At 37.5% G+C, this 21,649-nt stretch overlaps 1 pseudogene; it reads left to right on the top strand.

Annotated features, from left to right (window-relative positions):
* The first annotated feature begins 13,943 nt into the window (after positions 1-13,943).
* LOC117613165 lies at positions 13,944-17,432 on the top strand (annotated as a pseudogene).
* Positions 17,433-21,649: the final 4,217 nt, after the last annotated feature.

Here is a 21,649-nt window from a genome sequence, read left to right as displayed (position 1 = left end):
TCCCCTATCAATTCTGTTATGGAGTTGCAGGGTATCCCACTGCCCAAGCAGCCATCTATTATTGGGCATCCGATGGATAATTCAGGGGTTGAAAGAGGAAGGAGCATGAGGTTTTGTGGTGTCATATTTTGTAATTCAAGGGGGGATCTGGTGGTGGTGCAAGGCATGAATTGTATATATAGAGTCCATTGAAGGTGTGTAATGTAGGCCATATGTCTTTTAAGGGATGTATAAGTCAATCAAATGCTAGAGTCTGATGCAGTACCTACTGAAATAGGATCCTATTACAATTGTATTGTGCTCTCATTGATATCATATTGTCATTATACATATGTGTATTGTGGGGTTATTGCCGCTATAATCGTTTGAACTGAACAGGGATAAAGGAAACTTACATGAAATCCAATTGGGAAGTTGCTCATGAGCTCCCAGAAACAAAACCGTGAGGGTAGAGAGGGGGGCCCAAAGCGGACAATATCGTGCTACGGCGGAGCCGGTACCGGGATATGACACCACCTCATAGTTCCATTTTACAGGCTGTTTCCACTATATTTTACAGTCTCCAAAGTTATATTAATGTGTCAAAAGTTTCATGCTGTTGACACATCCGGAGTTGCATACTCTTCAATTGCGACGACCGCGACCCATGAAATTCATGACCCTACCCATAGTGATGTTGTCCCAGTTTCCTTCTGGATCCACTATTTTTGCAAACTTGCGAAATAGTTCGAATTCGGTTTCCACTTGTTTTTGCTTCAACTGGGTCATTTCGTCAGATTCCTTGAATACCATAACTGCAGTGGCAGGAGCATTTTCAATTTTTGCTTTCATACCCTTTATATGTAGGAGATGCATCTGGGCCTGATAACGAGAGCGAATTGTGCGCTTTTTTATGACACCCCACCTAGCTTGGCCCTCAAAATTTTTTGAAACTATGGCTACATGGAGATTTTTCCAAAACATCGTATCGCTTCGACATTGTTGCAGGTCATGGACCAAGTCTACAGTTAGTGAATTTGCTGACTTGGCTGGTGTTCCAGTCTCCCCTCCTTCAGTATTTGAAAGCGTTGGGTTTGGTGTGAGGTTAAGGTCCATGATTTTTGGGTATTTATTGTGGGTTGGTATGGACTTAATTGTAGAAAACTGGGACTTAATGCAATGTGAGTAAAATGAGTGGGGAAGGTAATGATTGCAAGCAGGAGTTAATGTGATTGAAGTTTTCTCTTCATGCAGCTGTGATGGGAGGTATTAATGAGCTAGAGTAAATGAGTGAGTAATTGGCGAGAGGGATTGGGGGCTGTAATTGGCGGGAATCACTGGCGGGAGTATTTGGCCAGAGTTATTGCGCGGGAGTTATTACCTAATTGTCTGTATAACTATTTTCCTATATTTGGAATTTGGAAATTTTGGTTTTTCCATTTTTGTATATAAAGAATTTGCTTAATTTGGAAAATTTACCAACTTATTCAATTTGTCCAGTACGGTAATTTTCTTATTTCCCATTTTTGCCATTTCAATTGGTTTCCAATTTTCCAATTTTCCAATTTTCCAATTTCATATTTGCCTAATTTCCTTTTCCTATGTAGCAATTTTAGTATTTTCCTATATTTGTAATTTGAATTTCCCAATTTCCTAGTTTTCCCATTTTTGTATTTAAAGAATTTGCCTAATTTGGTAAATTTACCAACTTATTCAATTTGCCCAGTATAGTAATTTTCCTATTTTCCATTTTTGCCATTTCAATTGGTTATCAATTTTCCAATTTTTCAATTTCGTATTTGCCTAATTTCCTTTTCTTATGTTCCAATTTCCTATGTGGCAATTTTCGTTTTCCCCAAATTTCCAATTTTATTTGCAGTGCTTTGTATTTGTTTTTTGGGGCATATAACGTTTCTGTATTTTCGTTGTTCTTAAGATTTTGTCATTTTCAATCTTTGTCTAATTTGAGTAAATTCGGAATTTGGAAATTTCCTAGTAAGGTATTTTTTCGATTTTCCAATTTTTCAATTTCGTTTTGTATTTTTTTCAAATTTCCAAAAATTGCTTAATTACATACTCCATTTTTGGCCTCAAATCCACAATTTCCAATTTCCCAGTAAGGTTTTGTTTTTTGTTTGTAATCCAATTTTATTGCTGTTATTCAAATTACAGCAAAGTAAATGATGTACACTGCAATCCCATCAAATTAATGCACCAATTACATACACAATTTTGTCAGATATAGAGATCTAACTAACTCCTTCAATAGAATATAAATTAGACAAGTTGCTATATATAACAGAAGCATCGGCACCTTCTTAACGTCAGGTTTGAGAAATGTAATTATTCCTAACTTACTCAAAGGAAAACATTCTCCAGTAAAGCTGACAATATTGTTGTTTATAAGTTTTCAGAAGTAAAAACTGCAGACTGAATCTAACATTTTATTTTTTCCAGATTGGAGCTGTGAATTGTCCCCACCGATACTTAAAGACGTCGGACGTACGCCCTCCAAATGACCATGTCAGTTACCAGGGAGACCAACCGTGGCACGTGCCGTTCCCATCTCCACTTTTGACTCCAAATCACGATCCCACTTCATCTGGAAGTGAGGCTGAGAGCAATGACCCTCTTGACAAAATCCCTGCCGTGAAGCACGACCTCCAATATTTGTCTAAGGAAACAGATTGGTGGAAGAACAAATTGATATTCATGGCCAAGTGATGGGAAACTTGGCCAACAAGTTGAACAAAGCATATGCTGGAGAAGTAAAGAAAACTCTAAAAGCAATAAGTCGGAGCAAATAGTTAGAGTCCGTCAAGTTAAAATTGTAAGAGACAAAGATATATGTTGTCCAAAAATTCACAAAATTTGAAGAATATAACCATGAAATGGTTAAATGTTTCAACAATGGCTTCGAGATGTTCTGAGATTATGCTTCGGTTGTCTCACCAAACTACAATTTGAGCGAAATTGATGTAGCTGGTGTCTGGCAGGTGCTGAATATGGGTAGAGAGGGAATGGCTCATCATAGCCTCGTGTATGCAGCCAAGATGAAGGTCAAAAACATGGATCTTTTAGTGGACCTCTAATAATTTGCATTTGGCAAGGTTTGTGCAGCTGGGTGAGGATAAGTGCTGGTTTACTTCATGTTGTGGTGGGTGATGCAATGTGAATATGTTGCCTTCATTTTTCCTTCGCGGGATAGTATAGTTAGGGTTAGGTGGCAATTTATTTTGAATGTCTAAATTGAAGGTAGTCTAAATTGAAGGTAGTTTGAACTTGTTTGTTTATTTTGCGATTGTAACCCTATATTGTCTATAAATTGCATAACAATGACGGGCCACTGTTATACCTTCATAAAGAGAAAGTATAGATCTGTTTATATATCGAGCTGTACGAAATAATCTAAAGAATAATATGCTAACGACGACAACAACTCCAAAACAAAAGCACAATTTGAGAACCGAATCAGAAGTACATCCCTAATGGTATTGATTAGACATACAACCTAATTTCCTTTCACAATATGAAAATTGATGCATAGTCCTACTCCAAAATGAGTACAATTTATCTGTCATGTCTAAAAAATGGATACAGTTTATGCGCCATGTAAGGCAATTAGCCACTGCCACCGACTGTGCAATATTACATATCACCATGTACAACATGGTCGCAGACCCTGTAAATGATTTCACATTGCTTCACAAAATAACTAAAGCAAATAGCTCTATCAAACTAGATGGATCACCATATAAAGTAGCTCCACCAGAGCTTCCATGTCTGCATATTCATATAAAGAATAAACTGAAATAATTAAACTCAGACTAAATTCCCAAGTGAAAAGTGAAGACTGAATTCAATTGAGAAACATTATCATATTTACCTCATATATACACCTCTCCCCTTAAAGCTTTTATTGCAAGCTTCAATCGGTAATAGGTGATCTTCGATGGGTCAACTTTATCAAAAGAAATTTCGGCACTGAGATATCAATGAATTTGACTGTCATGATTCCTCAAGAGGTACTGTACTTATTTACAATATCAATAAACTCCACTAAATTAACATAGCTTACCCATCACATTGTTGCGGCACATCTCCAATGCTGCGAATTGTGAATGGTGTAAACTTGGGCATCTTCATCCCATTTGTCATCACCTCTTCAACCTCATAAGCATCATAAAAGTGCATATAGTACAGTACCCGTGCCATAGTATCGCTAACAGGCTCAAGATATTTGACAAGTTTGGAATTTGAGGTAAAAGCAATATAGGAGTCATACACAGTTGCAGTATGTCTCACGAAGTCAATTTATACTGCCACCCAATGACACCCTTGAAGATTATACGGGAAATACACCTTCTGGACTTTGCTTCATGGTTGCGCATACCTATGTTGCCATGTACTGTGCACGAAGTGAAGTATATTTTTTAGGTAATTAGTTTGAAGGTCAACGGTATTTGGAGCAGCTGCTTTCTTCGATCAAACAATTTTTAAGGCACATTACATAATGACGAACCAACGTAACCGAAGCAATGAATATAACATGTTCACATTTTTACCTAAAAATAATAATCTGCAGTTGTTCAATCGGTTCCAAACACCAAAGGATGAGAAAGTTGTCTTTTTCGTATTAGAAATGTCACCATGTCAAGGTGCTGAAAGTTGAAGTAAATAAATTCACCATAACTTAACACAAATGTACACATATTGAAGGTGAGAAAAGAATTGAATTATCCTAATGAAGTATGGTTCAAATTCTTACCCTAGAGCTAATCCATTCTGTATCATCTATAAGTTTGTAAAAAAAGTCTGGGCTAACTGAACATGCTTCGAGCTGCTCCTCCGCACTACAATAGTCAAACTTATAAGGGTCAATTTTGTAATCATTCAATAATTGGAACATTGCATAATATGACAAAGATAATACAAACACAGACATGTATATTAAAGGTAGCTATATTTTCTTATTGGTAGATCAATGCATACTACAACAACATGAATAGTGGATTTCCAAGGTTAAAAATCCTAACCTTAAATCAGTTTTTCAAGCGGTACAAAACTCTATTATTGCCTTGACATCGTCAATGGGCATGGATTTTGTTGGATAAAAACATAGCGGGGTTGCCTCCGCATCCGAAACAGTAATCGTCCTCTTTTTCCTTGAGGGATCTGTAAATGGACTCAACAATGTAGTGGCCGACTGCTTCTTTCTGCACCTACCTTTCACTTCTTGTTTTTCAACAATGGCACTACCTTTCTTAATTGTTTATCTCCAGCCACAGTAACATTGGTTATGATGGGAGGATTCATCTGACATCCTAATGGCTTAATGTCGCTCTTTTTCCAATCCTCTAACAAAGATAACAGTTTTTTGCAGATTACTCCGTACCCATCCACATCTTCTAGAGTAGGAAGCTTCTCAGCTTCTTGTTGCACTTGTTTGTCAGGAACTAAAGTGCCCATTTTTGTCTCTTGGACTTGCATAGCTACGAAGGATTCAGCTCCATCATCAGGGACTTTTGCTTTCATTTCTACCGTTTCTGTAGTCGGAGTAATATATTCATGTAAGGTTGACATGTCATTGTCGTCTCCTTCATTGATGCGAGGACTACCCACTTCTTCATGTCCTTCATCACGTCCATTCATTCCACAATTTCGTTTTTTTAACTCCTCTATCTCCAGCTTAAAATACTATTCCATTGAAGGGAAGGTCTTGCTGAAATCCTCCACACACTTTTTAATTTTTTTTGGCACTCCTTCTCATGTTTCAAAGATTCCTTCTGTACCATCTCTTTCAAGTCACACACTCTCTTTCTAAGCACTCGATTTGAACTGGCTACCTTTGCCAATTCATCCTTTGTGGTTTGAAACTCACGCTTCAAAGTGCATAACTCAGTCGACAAGAGTTTACCCTGTATACAGTTATAATGCAACTGTTACAATACACACAAAATATAACCCAAATATTGTTACTGTATTGTTATATATTGACTATATACTAATTATGTCACATCCCGGATCGGCTCCGCCTAACATGATATTGTCCGCTTTGGGCCCCTGTCCTCACAGTTTTGTTTTTTTGGGAACTCACGAGCAACTTTCCAGTGGGTCACCCATCTTGGGATTGCTCTAGCCCAAACTCGCTTAACTTCGGAGTTCCCATGGAATCCGAAGCTAATGAGCTTCCAAAAGGCCTCGTGCTAGATGGACGTGGGCATATACATATAAGACACATCATCCCATCTCCGTTGGTCGATGTGAGATGTTACAGATTATATAACAATGTCATTAAGTTTACTATGACCTATATATTGCAAAAAATTCATGCTCACCTTAGAAGACAAGGGAAGGGTAGCTGTTTCCTCAACTCCATCATCTTTTTCTTCAACGAAAGTACTGGTATTTTCTTGGTCTTTATTGGCAAACAATTCAACAATTTCTTCAGCGTTTTCATCATTGTCACCCCAATTCCAATAAGGTTGTTGCTTGTCAACCTCCAATTTACACATGCAAAATACATATCAGTAAACTTATTATTTTTTCATATGCATAACATAATCATTACGAACATAACTAACCTCATAGTTTTCGAATACTTGGCTTATTAACTTGTGAAAATGAGCCGAAGTATTGCTCCTCCATTGTCGTATATGGGGGATGTCGTCATTCTCTTCGTGCACAACAAAATGCTGTGCATCCAACGTAGGAAACACCTCAAAAGTCCAAATATATTTTGAACAATAAAACATCAATCACTGTAAACAAATTAATTTGAACTTATACATTTATGGATATTTACTCACTCAAAGTGTAAAGCCAAAACCTTTTATGTGGTACTCTCTTGGTCTACCACTTGCCGTTGTCTTTGATTTCTTTTTAGATGTTTTTGTTTTTGTAGTTTTTTGGGGCACTTTTACTCGATGGTAATCTGCATAAAGTGTCCTCAAAAGTGAGGCATTTGTCTTCGCATATGAAACAACGCCCTATGGATACTTCTGAAACTCTTCAAGGTCTTTCGACAATTTCAAATATCGCATGTCAATGTTGACATGTTTTTCACCACCCAATAGCACAAAAATAGCAAAATATAGAAATCCAAGCTTCATGACATCCTCCTTATCAGCGCAGTCGATGAAAGCTTTTTCTACTTAACCCTGTGATGACGCAAAACTGCTACGCCATGAATTGAATCACCTTATTGCCAACAATGAATTTTATCCCATTCACATGGGAAACTATCTTCGGATCAGCCTTCCTCAACAACAACCCATGGACAATTTGTGCAGTCCACTTAAGGTCCTCAATCAGTAATAGATGACCAAAACAACTGTCCTAGAACCTTTGTAATTGTTGTGGACTTAATTTCTTCTTAATTATATTGATGGTGGTTTTTGTTGGAACTTTTGATCCTCGTCAATCATCAGCTTTACTTTAGAAACCATATTTCCCTGTCCACCAATATTATACAAATAATTTCAAGCCATTGAAATATACACAATAACAAAGCAATAAACACATAATACAGAGGCAGATTAAGGCAATAGGCACGAGATATATCATCGATAAAAGAGGCAATAGAACCAGATATGCAATACATGTATACTCACCAATGTGTCCCTTGATAGAAAAAATGGGAATTCCGTGTACCTTCAAGGCTTATATTTTCTCTCCACAAGGCTTGCTCTTATATTTTCCCATTTCCTTCTTGTTGAGGCCCCAAAAATTTACAGTCGTGCCAGAATATATCCCCGACCCAATACAATACCTTATCGATAAGAAACCCGATTTGGGCACGCCAAAGTTTTTCATACACGCTTGCACAAGCCACGACCACATGCCATACTAAATAAATATGCCATTCGGCACACTAAGAATTGAAATGGGCCTATAAAAAGCACCGACTTTACAAGCCCATGCTAGTTATCTCGCCAAGCATCATGTCCCTTTTCAAAGACGATAAAATCAAAGCACGCTAATCGGCATGTCATGCCAAGCAAGAAATCATTATTTCACACCCAACTACGCTACAAGCTTAAGTGGGCCCAAGCCACACAAATGTCTGGGGCTTGCTTGAGTGGGTTGTCGTATGGATGGAAACGAGCCTTCATGAGGCCCATTGATGAGCCGAGAAATGGAAGTTTTAGGCTGCTTGGGAGCCCCAAATCTCAAGCCCATTTCTTAAGTCCAAATATGTGGGTAAGCATAAAAGAGAGAAAAAGGGAGCCCAATACCCTAGGAAATTAGCCCATCACCATAAATAAAATAGCTCATCATTTAAGCCCATTCCCTTGGTAGGCTAACCAATCACTTTAGCAAAATCCCAAGCAACCAAGAAAATATCCACAGTCTCCAGCACTTAGCTGGAAACGTGAACCACGATGAAAACCAAAGTGTTATGTCAGTGAGATGCTAAAAGGCTTCAGCACATGCGCTAAGAACGAACACCAAGGTGGAACACGCAAAGAACCAGAGGTTATTAGCGCGCGTAGGTTGCTAGGAGCCAAGACACCCTTCAAACCAGTGTACATACCCATTTCTTCCCCCCCATCAGACCTAGCCATGGAAGAGGGGAGAAAAGAAGGAAGAAAGATGGCTGAAAATGGGGTTCCCTCACTGAAACAGCTGCGGGAGAAGCCTAGAGCTCCCCAAACCTTGTTTTTGTGCGATTGGGCAGAGAGAATTTCACCAAATAGGATGAGTCAAAGGAAGAGAAGAGAAAGGAGAGGAAAGACTTGGCCAAATTGGATAGAAACCATTAGGGTTTCTTAGGAAGAAGGAGCTTACAACGCTTATAGAAAGAGGCATTTCCTACCCATCATCTAAACCTACATCTAGAGAGCAAGCTCATCTCTCATATCTGAAACTTTGCAATTTCAAGCCTTATTCCTCCATCTCCTCCCATTTTCTCTTCTGGTAAGTCATTCCAGAGCTTGATAGATCCTTTGTCAAGCTGCGGAAAAATTACCCAAAAAACACAATACTTCACCACTAGCTGCAACACACATCAGGAGAGCAAGCTTTATCTCTCACCTTTAAAACCTCTGCAATTTCGAGCCACATCCTTTCATCTCTCCCATTTTCCCTTTTGGTAAACTGTTCCAAAGCTTGATAGAGTTTCATCTAGCTGTCGGAAACTAATATACCCCATCCCTCTTTCTCTTCAACAAACCCACTTAGAATCCCTTCCCCTTCTCCTTAGAACCCTTGTTTCTCATAGGAACTCACAGCTTTCTCTCTTTAATGCTAAACTCATGATTGCTTTGCTTCCATGCCACAAGCCTCTCATGCCAAGCTAAGAATCTACCTGTAAGCGACTGTTAGTTTTGCTGGTGAAGGTAACTAATGTGCTTCCTAAGACTCAGCTACCCTTTCGAAGCATTCTCGGGGTCTAATTCTTGAACTCAGACCTAGGGGCAATTTTCTCTCATTTGGTTCTTTACGACAGCTCAGGCCCGCAGTATCTGCTGGAACGAAAAAGCCCCCTACACTTCTCTTATATTTTCTCTCCACAAGGCTTGCTAAAAAATGCCACAAAATCTCATTTGATACATCAGTTTCATTTATAATGCTATGTATAAGGCAGTGTCTGGTTTATTGGATTAAACTGTGGAATGAAATGGCCATTCCCATCAACTGTCAATCCCCCGAAATGTGAAATAATACCTATTGCATTTTTTTACCCAATTTCAGTTTCTTATCTACTCTCAAATTCTCTCTCCACACTCCACTCTTATCTACATTCCATTTTACTAAATCTGGATTACATTCCATTTTACTAAATTTGGATTACATTCTATCCACAAACCAAACACCACCCAACTGTCAGAGTAATTTCATGCCCCAAGGATCAACTTCATACACGGTTTGACAGAAAAGGCTAAAGGAACTAGCCCAACTACATCAATGCTTCCTAATACTGATATACATGTATGTTATAAAAAGAGAACAAATGAAATACAATACAAATGGAACATCAAAAGAAAAATTATGGACTCAGAATAAATGACTATTTATGTACAAACTACAGACATCAAAAAGCTATTGCAACTGCAAAACAAATTATAAAGATTCATGTGGCTAATGTACAGACTATAAATGAACACCTACAATTTTCCTTCTTTGGATGAAAGAAAACAACAAAGAAACACAAAATCCAATTGCATAAATCGCCAAAACAATTAAAACCACAATGGAACGGGAATAAAACCATAATAAAATATCAATACAACTGCACTACAATTCCAATACAACAGCTAAAAAACAGCAATACAACATCAATAACAACAGCAGTATCGGACAATTTCAAACAAGGAACATACCCACTCACTATTTCAAACAAAGAATCATCAGAATTAGACAATTTTAGTCAAACCCCTAAACCCTAAACCAATTTCAGAGAAACCCTTAAATTTTAAACCGATTTCAGAGAAACCCCTAAACCAATTTTAGAGAAACCCTTAAACCAATTTTAGAGAAACCCCTAAACCCTAAACCAATTTCAGGGAAACCCCTAAACCCTAAACCAATTTCAAAGATATTCATAAACCCTAAACCAACTTTAGAGAAATCCCTAAACCCTAAGAAAAATACGATGAACGATACCTATTGGAGGTGAACGATGGAGTTGAGCTGCAATGAACATACACTGCTGGGAGAGGAAGAGCACTGCGTCAGAGAGAGAGAGCTGCATGAGAGAGAGAGAGAGAGAGAGAGAGAGAGAGAGAGAGAGAGAGAGAGAGAGACCGAGAGCAGCACGCGACAGAGAAAGAGTGAAGAGAGAGTGAGAGTTGAGCGATAGAGAGACAGAATGAAGAGAGAGTGAGAGTTGGGCGATAGAGAGACAGAATGAAAAGAGAGTGAGAGCTGCACGATAGAGAGAGACAGACCTGAGAGAGAACTAAATTTCAGAAGAAGTGTTATGTGTATAATAAGTGGACAATAAATATGTATTTATAGGTGATATTTGCAAAATTTGTAAGGAAATATGGCATTTCCAGATAAAAGTAGAAAAACAGTGGCATTAAGCGCTATTTCCCTAAAATCTTATTGGTTTTGTTTTTTTGGCCTGATATTATCTTTTTTATTTTTCTCTCTTCATCTTTGGATTTGGATCCACGCGCAATTGCATGCCACAAGCAAGTTGAGCCACGGCTTGCCCAAACCATATGGTCCATATCTAAAGTTAAATCTTCATCCACCGTCAGCTTTTTTTTATTCGATTTATAATTTATTTATTATTTATTACGATTGCCCTAACATAATTACATTGCAAGACCAATAAAATGGCTTTGCGTAAATGAATAATAAGCAAAAATATAATAATTATAGGGTAAGCAACAAAGTTACAAATTAGGTTACGCTAATCCCAACAGATAAAAATGCAGGAATAAAAGAAAAAGAAAATACAAAAAAACAGTCCATCATATTTGACTAGGACACAAGAACATGTTAGAATTAATTTGTTAATTGTTGTACTTTTCTTGCCTGGAATATATCTAGCGATTAATTTTTCTAATTGTACGATTTGGTTTTAGTTTTCTTAGTTTTCTCGTGTTTAGTTCAGGCCCCGAATCTTTTTAAGATTACCTTATCGTTCCTCACTTTCACGTTGAGTTTCAGACGATTTCATTCTATCCACTGTATACTCTTATAATGTTTAATATAGCTTTTTTTTTTAAAAAAAAAAAATTTATAAACGCAGTAAGTTTAGCTTTATAATAATAAAACTTAGAACTTGAAAGATGGGAAAAAAAGGTTCTTCCAATAGGGTGTCCATGTGCATGGATAAGTTTCTCAAAATCTAGCAACTTCCATGTATTGGGTTAGCAAAAATAATCAATATAAGAAAAAGTACTAGATATAAGGGCTGAGAGGTTGCATTGCACGTGAGAGGTTGCATTGCACGTCTATAATAATTAGTAGTAGTATTATAATTAAACACATCTAGAACACTTAATTAATTATGATTAACTTTGTTGATGGCTTAATTGAAATCACATGTTATGACTTTTGTTGTGTTAGGGGCCAACCACCGCTCTAATAACTATGTGAAGCTCCTCCGTCCCCTGGTGGGTGTGCCGCAAAAGGAGTCAAAAAACAAAAGAAAACTTGGATTAAAGACGGAGAGCGTTTAAGTTAGGAGGAATTTAAATAGTATTTGTTATATATATTTTATAAAGGTGCTGCTGTTATTTGTATCACATTTACTGATCACATTTTTAATGGAGGTAGGTCCCACATATAGTTTAAGTTAGGAGGAATTTAAATAGTATTTGTTATATATATATTTTATAAGGGTGCTATTATTATTTGTATCATATTTACTGACCACATTTTTAATAGAGGTAGGTTCCACATATATTGGTGGGACCTACCTCTATTAGAGATATGATCACTAAGGTGACCAGTAAATATGATACAAATAGCATTATTGATTTTACAATTATTTAGAGAATTGGAAGATGTTTTTTGGGAGTGAGAATAGGACTGCCCTAAAAAAAAATTGGTAACAGATTTCAAGTTTCAATCTAATTCTTCGTTTTTTGATAGAACAAAAGAGAATCTCATGGCTAGGTCATCGATCTCTCCACAAGCAATTGCTTTTGTTTGGAATGCTAAATTTGAAGTTATGAACACTATAAAGAATCAAAGAATCAAGTTCAACATGCATTGGTTGTAAAGGGATTATTAAAGTTAAAATTGGAAAGGCCACAAAGACCTAAAAATGGTTGACTAAAAACAAAGTGAAAAAAAAAAAAAAAGGGATTTTTTTTTTCTTTCTATTTTGGTGAAAAGCTAGAGGTTGAGTAAAAGTGAAAAAAGAAGAAGTTGTTTTAACAATTCAAAAAGAGAAGACATATATTACTTTGTGGATGAGCCACAATAAAAGATAAGAAGAGAAGTATTGTCCATAAAAAAATACATTTAAATACGGAAATAGACGTTTGAGATTTTTTAAAGATACATTTTCTTAAATTACTTAGAACTACAAACACCCACAATTATCTTAAGAAGTTTTAGATAAGACGTCTGTGGAGTTTTTGATTTGTAAACCTTGATAGAATATGACTTAAAGTGGAAGTTACGTGGCTTGATTGAGGTTACATATTGTAACTTTTGTGCTTAGGGTGGCCATAACTTTAATAGCTTTCTTTATGTGTTTAGGTACAATCCTAGTTGTCGCACTATTAAATATGTGAAGCTCTTTCTCTTCTGCAGGTGGGTAAGTATGTTGCAAACAAAGAGTCAAAGCTTTTGGGAGTGGGGTATATTTATACTATTAAGAATCTTGCCAATATTTGCGATATGCGAATGCGTCGATGATTATCTATTATTGATGTATTATAATTTATATGTGGATAATTTATATGTGGATACAAAATGAAACTGATGTTAGCAATGCACTACTGTCGCCATCTTCCATGAATTCACACAACTGTTGTTTTTCTTGCTTAAATAAATATTTAATTGTTGCTAGTTAAAATCTTGATTAATCCATGTAAACATAAACCAAGGAGATTATGTGAATGTACTCAATCACACATTAGCTTGAACCCATTTGATCCATAGAAACATTTTTATAATGTGATAACACAGTTTTGTTATTTTCATCTAATAATATAATAACATATTGAAAAATTATCCTCTCCATCTGATCATATATCTTCCCTTTGCACCTTAATACAATAATCAATTAATTGTCATTGAAAGTTTGATGTGATTACAATTGTTAATAATTACTCTCTCTCTCTCCTCTGTATCCCTATGCTGTAGGTTTAGATCCTAGACTAGCTGACCTCTCTGACAAAAAGTTAATTCAACCGGCAGTAAAAATCTATGGTAATATTAGACGTGTGTAACATATAGAAGTATAAATACCATCTCTCTCTCTTTCCTATTCACATAATAGTCATCACAGAAGCTTCAAGCTCCAATTGCTCGAGCTTACAACTTTGTCCATGGCCGGAAGCACTTTTTGGCCTGTGGTTCTATTTGGAATGTTAGGCTCCCTTTTGGGTCTCATTTTAAACCACTTCTTGCCCTTAATGTTGCTAAGGCTTAATGGTAGCCCTCCACCCGAAGGGTCTTTTGGGTGGCCTATATTGGGACAAACGCCTTCTTGAAGCCTCATCCTTCTAATTCTCTTGGTGCCTTCCTTCAACACCATTGTTCTGGGTAATAGCAAACACTAATTAATATTGCCTTCTATATGTTTAATTCTTGTTTTAACTCATCTAATTGAAAGGTTAGAGTTTAAAAAAAAATGGTTAATTTGATTTTTCAGGTATGGGAAAGTGTTTAAATCGCATTTGTTCCTGTCTCCCACAATTGTGTCATGTGATCAAGAGCTCAACTACTTCATACTTCAGAATGAAGGCAAGTTGTTTGAATGCAGCTATCCAAAGCCCATCCATGGAATCCTTGGCAAGAGCTCCATGCTTTTGGCTGTCGCTGATACTCACAAAAGGCTCAGAACTGTGGCTGTCTCCTTGGTCACCATTACCAAGTCCAAGCCTGAGTTTCTTAGTGACATTGAAGCCACAACCATTAGCATACTTCACTCTTGGAAAGATAAATCACAAGTCATCTTTTGTGAGGAAGCCAGAAAGGTACATCCTCAAGGAGAAAAAATTTCGTATCCCAATTTCATTGTCCATCTCTCTACTCGATCAGAAGAGGATAGAGAGAGGGAGCAATGAAATGAGGATATGGAAGTATTTTATCCTTATCTTGGATTTTTTATTTTTTTTAGGGTTTCTCTGTGTATGGTTTAATTGCATATTAATTATTTTTTGGTTCCACATGCATGCAGTTCACATTCAATGTAATAGTAAAGCAAGTGCTAGGTTTGACCCCAGATGAGCCACAGACCACAAGAATTCTTGAAGATTTCTTGACTTTCATGAGAGGCCTCATTTCACTCCCTCTTTACATTCCTGGAACCCCATATGCAAGAGCTGTTAAGGTACCCCAGATGAGCAACATCTTGTTGTCAAACTTATATACAAAACAAATGTTTATGTTTTGAGACTGTAAATTCGGACCACATATTGGGACACAACTCAGCATGATTGACTAATGGTTATCTTGTGTTATTAGACAGTCGGATAGATAATATTTTCATTTTTAATATAAAGTCACTAAATTAATATATTTAAATAATTTGTTCAAGATATATCTATAGCCTTTTCTTCTTTTCCTTGTTTTTATTTTGTTGCATAAAAGAAAAGAAGAAAAAAGGTAGCTAGAGGCATGCGAGAGCATTAATGGTCTCTTTACAGGGCTAAAAGGAGGATATCTTCAACTGTGAAAGCAATTATAGAGGAAAGAAGAAGACAAGCATGCAGCTGAGACAAGCACTAATTCCAGCAGTAGTAAAAGGAGTGATTTTCTTGAGATACTTATGGATGTTGATACCTTATCTGAAGATGAAAAAGTGAGTTTCATCTTGGATTCTCTATTGGGTGGCTATGAGGCTACCTCTCTCTTAATCAGCATGGCAGTTTATTTTCTAGCTCAATCACCTTCTGCATTACAACAATTAAAGGTGCAACTTTTTATTTATTTATTTATATATATATATATATATATATAATTCTTTAAGATTTAATTTTCTCTTTTTTGGCCAAGGCACATAAATGGCATTTAATTAATTTTTGTTTTTATTTTTTATTTTTTATTTTTTATTTTTTATTATATAAAGGTGAAGAATAATAACATTAGAAGAGGGAAGCAGAAAGAGGAGTATTTGAACTGGGAAGATTATAAGAAAATGGAATTTACCCAAAATGTAAGAAAATCCTCATTTATTTAGCATTGTTTTGCCAAAATTAGGAAAGGGAGGCGGAAACTCACACATACAGATACCATGGCGACTTGAACCCATGACCAGTTGAGAGCACACCAAAGACCTCGACAATGAACTAACACCCATTGCCTTGGTTTTATTTAGCATTGTTCAGTTTTATTTTTGTGTCAGACATTTTTTACAAATTGTTTTTCTTTTATTGGTAGGTGATCAAAACGAAGCTTTCCGATGCGGAAACGTTGTAAAATTCATGCACCGAAGGCTGTCAAACATGTGAAATTTAAAGGTAAAAGTAGTATTAAAATATGCCTAGGCTCAATTTGGGATTGCTGTCACTTTTAAAAAAATTTGCTCATGCTGTGCTTTGAAAATAATGAGCTGTAAAGTAAAGCAGCTTCATTTTTGGTAAACAATATTTTTAAAGTGCTGTTAGTACAAAAAGCAGTGTCAAAACCGTTGGGTAAATTTTAATATAAAATTGTTGTAACTATGAATAATGACTAAAATAAACATGATGTTAAAAGTGTTATGTACTAATCATGTGGTGGTAGTGATAGTGATGTGGAGGTGGTGGTGGTGATGACGGTGGAGTTGGTGGTTGTGGTAGTGGTGGTGGTGGGGATGGCGGTTGTGGAGGTGGTGTTGGTGGTGGTAGTGGCAACATGGTGGTGGTTGTGGAGGTGGTGGTGGATGTGGAGGTTTTAGAGGAGGAGGTGGTTGTGGTGGTAGTGCTGGTGGTGGTGGTGGAGGTGGAGGTGGAGGTGGAGGAGGTGGTGGTTGTGGAGGTAGTGGCGGAGGATGAGGAGGAGAAGGATGTGGAAGTGGAGGTGGTGTCATTTTTTAAAATGAATTATGGTATTTTGAGAATTAAAAAAATTCATTAAAGGTTCATCTCTGCTTCTTTTGAAAGCAGCTTTGAAAAGCAACCCAGAACCTGCTCTTAAAAGCTGCTGTCAAAAGGTCACTGCTTTTAAAATAATCAGGATATTTTATTTTTACCAAACACCTTAAACTACTTAACTTTAAAATGAAGCAAATTTTTGACGAAAAAAAGCAATCCCAAACGGGATCTAAGCACAACCAAAAGCATGCAGAACTTTTTTGTGCTTTGGCACTTTGCAGTATGTGACGATCGATCTGTTTAATTAAATGAAAAATAAGTGGTCTTTTTTTCTTTCTTTTTTCTAATGCAACTTTCTGCAGATTATTTAATTCCATCTGGCTGGAAAGTTCTACCCGTCTTTAGTGCAGCTCATTTGGACCCTTCCCTTCATGCAAGTGCTCTTGAGTTTCATCCTTGGAGATGGGGGGTAATCAAACATAAAATCAAACCTCATGATTTAATCTGATACACTTTTGGCTCACCGAAGAAAATTTTATGTGTAACCGATTGTATAGATAAGCGCAAGTTACAGAGTAATATAGTGTTGAATACGATACATCGAATTTTTAATTTTTTTTGTTGGTGTATTAACTAAATGCGATAATGTGAAAAATAATTTGGGCAGAAAATAAAGAGCCAAGACCAAACGTGCAAGAGATTTACTCCCCTTGGTGGAGGGTCTAGATGCTGTCCTTGATCTGAACTTGGGAAGCTTGAAGTTGCAATTTTTCTCCACCACCTTGTACAGAATTTCAGGTAATTAATTAGATTATAATTATAATTATTTTGCAATTTCACAATATTATGTACTACTTTAAGTATTAGGGCAAAATAAATGTGGAATTAAGTTGTCAAGAACCACTACTAAGTTTTACTATTTGCGCGACGAATATATGTTCGTCGCGCAAAACGCAATAAAGCGACGAAAAAAATTTATCGTCGCGCAAAAAATTTAAAACTTGTGTGACCAAAGTTTTCGAAGCGCAAAACATATTAGCGCGACATATAAAAAACTTCGTCGCGCAAAGGGAAAAAAAAAACCCGGGTATTCTCTTGGCGTCAAATACTTGCGCGGCGAGAGCAATCGTCGCGTAAGAAAACATAGCGCGACGATGGAATACTTCGTCGCGTAAAAGCGAGGTGATTTGGTTGCGAAAACTCTTGCGACGACAGTTTTCGTGGCAAAAGACAACTTAGCGCGACGAAACAATTTATCGTCGCGTAAGAAAACGAAGGATATTTTTAATTTGGCGCCAAAATAATTGAGGGGGATATTTTAGTTTGCGCGACGAAATATATTTCGTCGCGTAAAAGAGATGTCGGTACATTCTTGCGCGACAAAAAATATTTGTTACACGACGGAATTTTGTTTTTGGGCGACGAGGACAAGAATTTGCGCGACGAAATCTTGTGCGACGGAAAGGACTTATGTCGCGCAAAAGTTTTTTGTCGACAAGTTTTTACGCGACGAAAAAACTCGATTTGTGCGGCGGAAAAATGGTTTTGGGCGACGGTAGTTTGCGCGACGAACAGTATGCTTCGTCGCTCAAAGTCCTTCTTCTTCATATCAGAACTCTGCCATTGCAGAGGCAGATTGGAAAAAAATTTCCTTTCTGCCTCTCTCTCAACCTTGCTGCCGCTGTCTGTGCTGAAAATTCAGTACGTTCATCGGGTAAGTATTTGTTGTCGTTACTTTTTAAGTATTAATGTAAATTCGTACTAACGCTATTAATTTTGTTCTCGTTAGGGATATTTGTAATTAGCGATTGGTGGAGAACGATTGAGAAGGTATTTTATTCGTTTTATATATTAAAAATGTTAAAGTTAGTTTGTTATGTGTACATTTTTTTTTCTGAAGTTATATTTATATTATGTTGTTAAATTGTGTGTGATGTAGCACAATGTGTTGTGATGTACGAAGTTAATTGAAATTAACTTCGTACTTTTATTTGTATGTTTAGTAACATTTAGTTTCCCGTTCGAGATTAGTTGGATTTCGTGCATGGATGCGTAAAGCATGACTGCGGTCCAATTAATTCTTGAATTGTCCCACTATTTGGACAGTTTGGTAATGCATAGTGTTGTCACGTAATCCACGGCTACAGGATTAGGTTTCGATTGTGGAGATTTCGGTGTCATCTCGGTACGTTCTTCGGGTGGTACGTAGGTATTAATACCTATGCCCACCTCAAGAACTGTATCGAGATGCTGCCGAAATTCATCCATGTCGAAATCTAATCTCATGTAGCCGTAGGTTACGTGATAGAACTATGCATTCCCGAATGGGATAGGGCCCTTACCGGAGGCATAAGGTGACATTATAACTTCGTATGAAGTTGTTGTGATTGTTATGTTGTGATTATGGTTTCAGGAATTATGAGCAGAAGGTGGATACAGAACCCGAATAGATGCTCAGACGAATACTTGGATGGAATCGAGGATTTTATTGAGTTTGCACGTAGACACAACCCGGGTGCAACTAGAATCCGATGTCCTTGTAGGAGGTGTAATAACACGTTGTGGGAGACAATTGAAAATGTTGGATTTCATTTAGTAAGGAATGGAATGATTGAGACATATAGCATTTGGAACCTTCATGGGGAACAATTAGACCATGCTTCGTCTTCAAATGCCACAAGAATGGACAGTGTTGAACCTATTGTGGATCCTAATGATCAAGTCATGGATATTATAGAGGATGTTTTTCCATTTGCATCGACCAACATCAATAACGAAAGGGAAGATGACGTGCCAACACCAATAGACAGCGCGGAGTTTGAACAATATGAAAAACTGTTAAAAAATGCAAACCAAGAGTTATACCCGGGGTGCGAGAGCTTTTCCGTTCTCACGGCCATTGTAGAGCTAATGCACGGAAAAATAAAGTATCGTATGTCGAACCTGTGTTTCGATTACTTTTTGGGGGTTTTCAAGAGAATGCTTCCGACGGACAATTGTTTGCCGAAAGATCATCAAACAGGCAAAGAAGGTGTTGAATGGTCTTGGATTGGGTTATGAAAAAATTCATGCTTGCAAAAATAATTGCATGTTATTCTACAAGGAGCATGAAACGTTGGATACATGCCTTATATGCAATGAGTCGAGGTTCAAAATGACATCTCAGAATAGAACGACTAAGATCCCACAAAAAGTGATGCGTTATCTGCCCTTGAAACCTAGGTTGCAGCGATTGTATATGTCGACGCATACTGCAACAGACATGAGATGGCATAAGGAAAAACGGGTAGACGATGATGTAATGCGGCATCCTGCAGATGGGGAGGCATGGAAAGAGTTCGATCGAACGTTCCCCGAGTTTGCTGCTGATCCCCGAAATGTGAGATTAGGACTTGCCACTGATGGATTCAATCCGTATGGGGTTCTAAACCAACACCACAGCACTTGGCCGATTTTCGTATTCCCATATAATTTGCCGCCTTGGAAATGCATGAAAAAAGAATACATGATGATGATTGTTTTGATAACTGAGGATCCTGGGAGGTCAATCGATGTTTACTTAAGGCCGCTGGTTGATGAGCTGAAGGATTTATGGACAAACGGTGTTCGCACGTACGATAAATCAACTGGGAAGATGTTCACTTTGCGGGCAGCAGTTATGTGGACTGTGAATGATTTTCCAGCATATGCAATGGTTTTTGGGTGGAGCACAAAGGGTTATATGGCATGTCCTGTATGCAAGGAAGATGTAACTTCTGGTTGGCACGCAGGAAAAGTTTGTTACCTTGGTCATCGGAGATGGTTGCCATGGGACCACGAATGGCGGGAAAAAGATAAAGAGTTCGACTGGAACACAGAGCGTCGCCTCAGACCTAGAGAATGGTCCGGTGATGAGATCTTGGAACAACTTAACCGTTTGGATTTTGCTCCGTTCGGAAAAACAATTAGTCGGACCAGACCTTCTACACATATGAACTGGACTCACAAGCCTATGTTTTTTGAGCTCCCATATTGGTCGAAACTCAAATTGAGGCACAATCTAGATGTGATGCATGTTGAGAAAAATGTATTTGACACATTGGTGGGCACGATTCTAGATATCGAGGGCAAGACAAAGGACACAATCAAAGCCCGTCTTGATTTGGAAAGAATGGGCATACGAAGGGGTTTATGGATGAACAGGGACAGTGATAAAGCTAGAAGGGATCTTGCATTCTTTTCTATGAAACCGAATGACAAAAAAAGAGTTTCTAAAGTTTGTATCGTCTGTAAAGTTTCCTGATGGGTATGCTTCTAATATCGCACGTTGCGTGAATGTTGACGGGGGTAAATTTACTGGACTTAAGAGCCATGACTGCCATGTGTTTATGCAACGCCTACTTCCTGTGGGTATTCGACATCTATTGCCGGAAGATGTTGTGAAGCCAATCATGTTGTTGTCCAGATTTTTTTCCCAACTGACGGCAAAAACATTGCGAAAGACAGACATATTTCAGTTGCGCCATGACATTGTCCAAGTCCTATGCAAGTTTGAGATGATATTTCCTCCAGCTTTCTTCACAAGTATGATGCACGTGATGGTTCACTTGCCAGAAGAGGCATTGCTTGCTGGTCCTGTCAACTATCGCTGGATGTATCCAATAGAAAGGTATATAATCCTTTTCGTTTGTGTATGCATCATTATCACAGGCTTGCTAATTTGTATCATATCTTTTTATTTTGACAGGCTTCTCGGAGAGCTGAAAAAAAGTGTACGCAACAGGGCGAAGCCCGAAGGATCAATTATAGAGGCTTGGGTTCAATATGAGTCGCTTACTTTCTGTGGAATGTATTTAAAAGATGTGGAGACGGCTTTCAATCGTCCTCAGCGTAATAACGACGGAGGTATGAGAAAGGAAAAACTTTCTGTTTTTGCCCAAAGCGCACGGCCCTTTGGAGATCCTGGACGAGGAGAGTCGTTTTCTAGAAATGACATGGAAGTAGCGCATTGGTTCGTACTGAACAATTGTGATGAG

The sequence above is a fragment of the Prunus dulcis genome, unplaced genomic scaffold, assembly GCF_902201215.1.
Source record: "Prunus dulcis unplaced genomic scaffold, ALMONDv2, whole genome shotgun sequence".
NCBI lineage: Eukaryota > Viridiplantae > Streptophyta > Magnoliopsida > Rosales > Rosaceae > Prunus > Prunus dulcis.
The sequence above is the reverse complement of the archived record's forward strand: the minus strand, read 5'-3'. Positions and strand labels throughout refer to the sequence as shown.